The sequence below is a fragment of the Oncorhynchus keta genome, chromosome 17, assembly GCF_023373465.1.
Source record: "Oncorhynchus keta strain PuntledgeMale-10-30-2019 chromosome 17, Oket_V2, whole genome shotgun sequence".
Taxonomy (NCBI): domain Eukaryota; kingdom Metazoa; phylum Chordata; class Actinopteri; order Salmoniformes; family Salmonidae; genus Oncorhynchus; species Oncorhynchus keta.
In genome coordinates, this window is record NC_068437.1 from 50,845,288 (window position 1) to 50,854,479 (window position 9,192).

General features: G+C 44.1%; 1 protein-coding gene across 16 annotated transcripts in view; it reads right to left on the minus strand.

Moving 5' to 3' along the window:
* LOC118377633 (neuronal cell adhesion molecule-like) overlaps nucleotides 1–8,704 on the minus strand; it is a 182,303-nt gene extending 173,599 nt beyond the window's left edge. For 15 of the 16 annotated variants that reach the window (XM_052466345.1, XM_052466337.1, XM_052466336.1 and 12 more), the window contains exon 1: nucleotides 8,546–8,704. The gene's annotated coding sequence lies outside the window, so the exon portion shown is untranslated. The remainder of the gene's footprint in view (nucleotides 1–8,545) is intronic. The other variant, XM_052466330.1, reaches the window with a different exon arrangement.
* Nucleotides 8,705–9,192: the final 488 nt, after the last annotated feature.

Consider the following 9,192-nt stretch of genomic DNA (forward strand, 5'->3'; position numbering starts at 1 on the left):
CTGGCTACGTCCCTTCCGTCTTCAAGAGAGCGAGAGTTGCACCCCTTCTGAAAAAACCTACACTCGATCCCTCCGATGTCAACAACTACAGACCAGTATCCCTTCTTTCTTTTCTCTCCAAAACTCTTGAACGTGCCGTCCTTGGCCAGCTCTCCCGCTATCTCTCTCAGAATGACCTTCTTGATCCAAATCAGTCAGGTTTCAAGACTAGTCATTCAACTGAGACTGCTCTTCTCTGTATCACGGAGGCGCTCCGCACTGCTAAAGCTAACTCTCTCTCCTCTGCTCTCATCCTTCTAGACCTATCGGCTGCCTTCGATACTGTGAACCATCAGATCCTCCTCTCCACCCTCTCCGAGTTGGGCATCTCCGGCGCGGCCCACGCTTGATTGCGTCCTACCTGACAGGTCGCTCCTACCAGGTGGCGTGGCGAGAATCTGTCTCCTCACCACGCGCTCTCACCACTGGTGTCCCCCAGGGCTCTGTTCTAGGCCCTCTCCTATTCTCGCTATACACCAAGTCACTTGGCTCTGTCATAACCTCACATGGTCTCTCCTATCATTGCTATGCAGACGACACACAATTAATCTTCTCCTTTCCCCCTTCTGATGACCAGGTGGCGAATCGCATCTCTGCATGTCTGGCAGACATATCAGTGTGGATGACGGATCACCACCTCAAGCTGAACCTCGGCAAGACGGAGCTGCTCTTCCTCCCGGGGAAGGATTGCCCGTTCCATGATCTCGCCATCACGGTTGACAACTCCATTGTGTCCTCCTCCCAGAGCGCTAAGAACCTTGGCGTGATCCTGGACAACACCCTGTCGTTCTCAACTAACATCAAGGCGGTGGCCCGTTCCTGTAGGTTCATGCTCTACAACATCCGCAGAGTACGACCCTGCCTCACACAGGAAGCGGCGCAGGTCCTAATCCAGGCATTTGTCATCTCCCGTCTGGATTACTGCAACTCGCTGTTGGCTGGGCTCCCTGCCTGTGCCATTAAACCCCTACAACTCATCCAGAACGCCGCAGCCCGTCTGGTGTTCAACCTTCCCAAGTTCTCTCACGTCACCCCGCTCCTCCGCTCTCTCCACTGGCTTCCAGTTGAAGCTCGCATCCGCTACAAGACCATGGTGCTTGCCTACGGAGCTGTGAGGGAACGGCACCTCAGTACCTCCAGGCTCTGATCAGGCCCTACACCCAAACAAGGGCGCTGCGTTCATCCACCTCTGGCTTGCTCGCCTCCCTACCACTGAGGAAGTACAGTTCCCGCTCAGCCCAGTCAAAACTGTTCGCTGCTCTGGCTCCCCAATGGTGGAACACACTCCCTCACGACGCCAGGACAGCGGAGTCAATCACCACCTTCCGGAGACACCTGAAACCCCACCTCTTTAAGGAATACCTAGGATAGGATAAAGTAATCCTTCTCACCCCCCTTAAAAGATTTAGATGAACTATTGTAAAGTGGCTGTTCCACTGGATGTCATAAGGTGAATGCACCAATTTGTAAGTCGCTCTGGATAAGAGCGTCTGCTAAATGACTTAAATGTAAATGTAAATGTACTTTCCTCCGTTCATCTTTTCCTTGATCCTGACTAGTCTCACAGTCCTTGCCGCTGAAAAACATCCCCACAGCATGATGCTGCCACCACCATGCTTCACTGTAGGGATGGTGCCAGGTTTCCCCCAGACGTGACACTTGGCATTCAGGCCAAAGAGTACAATCTTGGTTTCATCAGAACAGAGAGTCTTCAGGTATCTTTTGGCAAACTCCAAGTGGGCTGTCATGTGCCTTTTACTGAGGAGTGGGTTCCATCTGGTCACTCTACAATTAAGGCCTGATTGGTGGAGTGCTGCAGAGATGGTTGTCCTTCTGCAAGGTTCTCACATCGCCACAGAGGAACTCTAGAGCTCTGTCAGAGTGACCATCACATTCTTGGTCACCTCCCTAACCAAGACACTTCCCCCCCCGATTGCTCAGTTTGGCCTGGCGGCCAGCTCTAGGAAGAGTCTTGTTGGTTCTAAACTTCTTCAATTTAAGAATGACGGAGGCCACTGTGTTCTTGGGGACCTTCAATGCTGCAGACATTTTTTGGTACCCTTCCTCAGATCTGTGCCTCGACACAATCCTGTCTCGGAGCTCTACGGAAAATTCCTTGGACCTCATGGCTTGGTTTTTGCTCTGAAATGCACTTTCAAACTGTGGGACCTTATATAGACAGGTGTTTGCCTTTCCAAATCATGTCCAATCTATTGACTTTACCACAGGTGGACTCCAATAAAGTTGTAGAAACATCTCAAGGACGATCAATGGAAACAGGATGCACCTGAGCTCAATTTCGAGTCTCATAGCAAAGGTCTGAATACTTATGTAAATAAGGAATTTCTACCTAACCTGTTTTTGCTTTGTCATTATGGGGTATTGTGTGTAGATTGCAAATAAAACAAAAATATTTCTTCCATTTTAGAAGAAGGCTGTAAAGTAACAAAATGTTGAAAAAGTCAAGGCATCTGAATACTCTCTGAAGGCACTGTAATTTCTAAAACAGTGTACTTAAGTATCAAAAGTAAAAGGATAAATATTTTAAGTTCCCTGTACAGTATTAAGCAAACCAGACAGCACCATTTTCTAGTTTGTATTTTATTTAGGGAAAACCATGGCACACTCCAACACGTATACATCATTAACAAACTAAGCATGTGTTTAGTGAGTCTGCCAGTTTAGAGGCAGAAGGGATGACCAGCGATGTTCTCTGTTTAGTGAGTCTGCCAGTTTAGAGGCAGTAGGGATGACCAGCGATGTTCTCTGTTTAGTGAGTCTGCCAGTTTAGAGGCAGAAGGGATGACCAGCGATGTTCTCTGTTTAGTGAGTCTGCCAGTTTAGAGGCAGAAGGGATGACCAGCGATGTTCTCTGTTTAGTGAGTCTGCCAGTTTAGAGGCAGTAGGGATGACCAGCGATGTTCTCTGTTTAGTGAGTCTGCCAGTTTAGAGGCAGAAGGGATGACCAGCGATGTTCTCTGTTTAGTGAGTCTGCCAGTTTAGAGGCAGAAGGGATGACCAGCGATGTTCTCTGTTTAGTGAGTCTGCCAGTTTAGAGGCAGAAGGGATGACCAGCGATGTTCTCTGTTTAGTGAGTCTGCCAGTTTAGAGGCAGAAGGGATGACCAGCGATGTTCTCTGTTTAGTGAGTCTGCCAGTTTAGAGGCAGAAGGGATGACCAGCGATGTTCTCTGTTTAGTGAGTCCTCCAGATCAGAGGCAGGAGGGATGACCAGCGATGTTCTCTGTTTAGTGAGTCTGCCAGTTTAGAGGCAGAAGGGATGACCAGCGATGTTCTCTTGATAAGTGAGTGAATTGGAACCTTTCTTGTCCTGCTAAGCATTCAAAATGTAACGAGTACTTTTGGGTGTCAGGGAAAATGTATAGAGTAAAAGGTACATTATTTTCCTTACGAATGCAGTAAAGTAAAAATAGTCAAAAATATAAATAGTAAAGTACAGATACTCAAAACAATGACTTAAGTTGTACTTAAAGTACTTTACACCACTGTCTGTACCCATGTATACATTTATTAAAATCTGTGGCTTTTTCAGCTCCAAGTAACAGACAGACTGACAGACAGACTGACAGACAGACTGATAGACAGACTGACAGAAAGACTGCTGGACAGACTGACGAATACAGCCAAGCAGCAGAGAGACATTCTTAACACTCGCACAGTGGTCCCCACAGAATTAAACAGAACAGTAATATAGGGTCTGTGTCCCAAATGGTACACTACTCTCAACATAGTTCACAACTTTAGACCAGAGCCCTGGGAATAGGGTGGGTGTAATGGGGATAGGGAGTATTTGGGACACACCCTATGTGTCTCTATGGTGGTCCTCCTAATGAGACATCCATCTGGTCCAACAGCGCCGAGGACAGGGGTGTGACAGAGACCCTGGACTAAAGCACTGTCACTGTGATGCCTGCCTGGCTCTGTGGGAGAACACAAGCAAGCGCTCACACGCACACACACACACACACAGAAAAACAAAGAGACCCAGACCGTGATGACACTAATGGATGTACATGGGCCTCTCTTACTCCCCTGTGGTTACTAACATCAGAACAGTAGACATTCAGATCATTGAGAGGCAGACAGGCTACATTCAAATCATTGAGAGGCAGTCAGGCTACATTCAGATCATTGAGAGGCAGACAGGCTACATTCAGATCATTGAGAGGCAGACAGGCTACATTCAGATCATTGAGAGGCAGTCAGGCTACATTCAGATCATTGAGAGGCAGTCAGGCTACATTCAGATCATTGAGAGGCAGTCAGGCTACATTCAGATCATTGAGAGGCAGTCAGGCTACATTCAGATCATTGAGAGGCAGACAGGCTACATTCAGATCATTGAGAGGCAGTCAGGCTACATTCAGATCATTGAGAGGCAGTCAGGCTACATTCAGATCATTGAGAGGCAGACAGGCTACATTCAGATCATTGAGAGGCAGACAGGCTACATTCAGATCATTGAGAGTGCACTTTCACTACCTGACTGACTGACTTGTGAGGACATACTGTAGTGTGTTACTAAATAATGTAATGTACTGTATATATCCTCAGCCATGTAGACGCCCCTTCAAATGAGTGGATTTGGCTTTTTCAGCCACACCCGAAGCTGACAGGTGCATAAAATCAAGCACACAGCAATGCAATCTCCATAGACAAACATTGGCATTAGAATGGCCCGTGCTGAAGAGCTCAGTGACTTTCAACGTGGCACCGTTGTAGGATGACACTTCTTTTTTCTTTCATGGAGAGGATCACATTTGATAGACTGTTGCTTCCATCAATGTAATTGTCTGCAACATTTCCAATCCACCATATATTTTTGGGGGTAAATATATATATACACACACACACACACACACACACACACACACACACACACACACACACACACACACACACACACACACACACACACACACACACACACATACACATACACATACACATACACATACATACACATACATACATACATACATACATACAAACATTCATACATATACAGTTTTTATTCCCCAAACCATACCATCCCTCCCCCAATTGGAGTAAACTAATAAACAATAAGACTTAGGCTTCTACCTTCAGTTCATACATCTTATACACATTTTACAGACACAATCTATTTTACAATAGTTATATTTAGTTTGTTTTTAGTCCTTCCTCTATTTCTGATGTCCATCCACTATGCTATTTCACAACATTTCTGAACCTATATACATTTTACAGACCCCGTATGTTTTACATTGGTTATCTTGTTATTAGTCCCACCCTTCAGCTCCATTCAACCCCTCCCATCTATCTCTCAACACCATCCATTTTGGATTTCTAGCAGCCATATATTTTCAACTGTGCTGTGATGCTTCACAAAAGTACTTAACCTTTCTATTCTCATAGCTTCTACAGATTGTAAAATGATTATTATATTATTGATCGCTTGACTTTTCAAATCACTCAGTATTGCTATCTGTAGTGTTAGTTCTAGGTAAATGTTGCAATTCTTCTTCCTGGACCTGTGACCAAAAACGACATATGGAGAGTACCAAAATAAATGATCTAATGACTGCTTCCTCACAACAATATCTACAGAGCTGGGAACATTGTATCCCATATATATATATGTATGGGATATATATATATAACATTCTATTGGTTGCAATAATTTTGTATAATAATTTAAATTGAAAAATTGGAATTTTTGGATTCTGTGTCGTTTTACGTTTCAATTCATAAACCATAGAAAATCTCTTCCACCTTTCCAACAAGCCAGTTGGTCATATTTCTGCCCTGCTAGAGCAGCCCCGGCCAACTGTAAGTGTTGTTATTGTGAAGTGGAAATGTCGAGGAGCAACAACGGCTCATCCGCAAAGTGGTAGGCCACACAAGCTCCCAGAACGGGACCGTGTAAAAATTGTCTCTCCTCGGTCGCAACACTCACTACTGAGTTCCGAAATGCCTCTATAAGAAATGTCAGCAAGGAGACATCAGTTTCATGAAATGGGTTTCTGAGGCCGAGCAGCCGCAGCACGCAAGCTTAAGATCACCATGCGCAATGCAAAGCATCGGCTGGAGTGGTGGAAAGCTCACCCCCATTGGACACAGTGGAAAGGCGTTCTGTGGAGCGATGAATCATGCTTCACCATCTTGCAGTCCAACGGACTAATCTGGGTTTTGGAACGAGATGTTCGACGAGCAGGTGTACTCGTAGCTCTCCAAGAACAGGGTTGAAGTTAAAACCTACAGGACGGTAGCTCTCCAGGAACAGGGTTGGAAAGCCCTGCTCTAAAGACTGGTCACTTCCTGGTCAACTACTATTGACTTGGTACTGGTACCCCATGTATATAGCCAAGCTATCATTGACTTGGTACTGGTACCCCATGTATATAGCCACGCTATCATTGACTTGGTACTGGTACCCCATGTATATAGCCACGCTATCATTGACTTGGTTCTGCTACCCCATGTATATAGCCACGCTATCATTGACTTGGTACTGGTACCCCATGTATATAGCCAAGCTATCATTGACTTGGTTCTGCTACCCCATGTATATAGCCAAGCTATCATTGACTTGGTACTGGTACCCCATGTATATAGCCAATTTATCATTCACTTGGTACTGGTACCCCATGTATATAGCCAAGCTATCATTGACTTGGATCTGGTAGCCCATGTATATAGCCAAGCTATCATTGACTAGGTTCTGGTACCTCATGTATATAGCCAAGCTATCATTGACTAGGTTCTGGTACCTCATGTATATAGCCACGCTATCATTGACTTGGTTCTGGTACCCCATGTATATAGCCAAGCTATCATTGACTAGGTTCTGGTACCTCATGTATATAGCCAAGCTATCATTGACTTGGTACTGGTACCCCATGTATATAGCCATTGTGTATTTATTCCATGTGTTACTATTTTTTTTACTATTTACGCATTCTTTTCTATTATTATAATAAAATATATATATTGCATTCTGCATTGTTGGAAAGGCCCGTAAGTAAGAATTTCACTACTCACTAGTCTACACCTGTTGTTTACGAAGCACGTGACAAATAAAACGTTGTTTGAATAGGTAATAAACAGAAAAAAAGGCAGTTGTTTAACCATTTGTGGCTCTCTGGATGACCGCACATGGTGGGTCAGGGAGTTGTTATCTACTTGGGGAGATGAACAATAGTCTACTTACACTGAATAAACATGAAATAAACATTCATAGAAAGTGTGTCACAGTTAGAAGAGCCGGCTACAGACAATAAAAGCATTAGTCATTCATTATTAGTAATTAGCATTAATTGGACTGACGGAAAAGTGAAAGTGGCGCGTGTTTGGGTGTGTGTTTGTTTAGAGTGTTTGTGCATGCATCTGTGTGTGTTTCTGCAAAGTGAAAGTGGTGCTTGTTTGTGTGTGTAGGGAAGAATGGGAAAGGGGTCATTGAATACACTATGAATGAATGGAGCTTGTCTGACAAGGGGACAGAGACAGAGTGGAGGAGGTTGGGTACATGGGTGGGAATGTAATTGCAGTGATGCGTTGGGGCGGCAGGGTAGCCTAGTGGTTAGAGCATTGGACTAGTAACCGGAAGGTTGCAAGTTCAAACCCCCGAGCTGTACATCTGTCGTTCTGCCCCTGAACAGGCAGTTATCCCACTGTTCCTAGGCTGTCATTGAAAATGAGAATTTGTTCTTTACTGACTTGCCTAGTTAAATAAAGGTAAAATAAAAAAGTGTTTGGCTTGAATATGAACGTCTCAAATAGTCTACACGACACACGGGGAATATTATAATGACATTTTAGAGAGAATATATTTGTTGTCAATTAAACGAAATAACAATTTGATTGGTACCATTATATTTTGAGAAATCGTATTATGTGTGACATTTCTCATGTGAAACACATGACTTGATTTCGAACAACTGACAGGTCCAAATATGTTCCAATCACCAGAGTTATGTGCGTATAAACGTTTCACACATTACGCATTACATATTGGCCACTGCACTGCTAGTCTCTCTCTCCGGTTATGTGATAACAAGGATTTGTGAAAATCTTCAGCGAAGGTAAATATTTTGTCACATTTTGGGTAAAGTGTGAGTCGGGTTGACTCTATTATTTGATAACCAGCCATAGCCGACAAAATTAACAAATGATGCCAGGGCAAGTCGAACACTTGCCAGCTGTCCACTGGACCAGCCACACAGATGCACACACATATGTACAGGGCTGTACACCTGTTTTGAGTAACATACCACATGAGTAGGACTACCACACAAGAAGTAGCCTAAATACTGTTCTCTGTCAATTTCTACACAGCATGTCATTTATTTGCGTCCGGCAGGCAATTGAATGCGCCAAATGAGTTTTTGCCTACAGACAACATCCATCCCTTGTTCCCATGCATAAACTACTCAAGTGAATGACAGCGACATCCGACTCCGAACCTGTCTTTAGGTTGTTATGGCATAAAAACATAATTTACTCACCTAACCTGCAGTCTCTGTGGTGCACTCTCTCTCCCAGGTGCTTCCAGTAGGCTAGTAGACTGATATATTTCCCCTGTGTGTATTTTCGTTGCTGCCTGGTCCGTCCGTTCAGAGACTCGATCTCTCTATAACACCAGTTCACAATAGCGCATGAGCCGCGGCACCTTTAAAGCGCGCGCACTGCAGCGCCGCTGCCGACAGATGGTGGTTGAACACTGAATCATTTTGTCAAAATAGGTTTCAAAATGTAAAATATGTCCCGCTACTACTGTCAACATCACAGATGGGGAACATCTGTATGGGGTAAAGGATCATGTAAGCTAAAGTCATTTTACATGCTGCGTTTTATAAATGATTCCCTGTTACTATTGTTTTAATCCTCTTCTTGAAATTAGAGGGGTGAGTGAAGTGCTTTGCTATACTTTCTCCATTTATAAAATTTTGTTGGATTCATGCATAACGATGTATTATAATAGGAATGCGCGAACAAAAACAACATTCACCATAAACAGAAAGTAAAATTAGGTTAATTCCTTCCCCCTTAAGGCATAAACAGTAGGCCTATACATTTGTGCCATTAAATGATTAAGTCTCATAAGAAAAATGTTCTGAAACAGAATGCATCATATCACCAGCAGGAGTGAAGC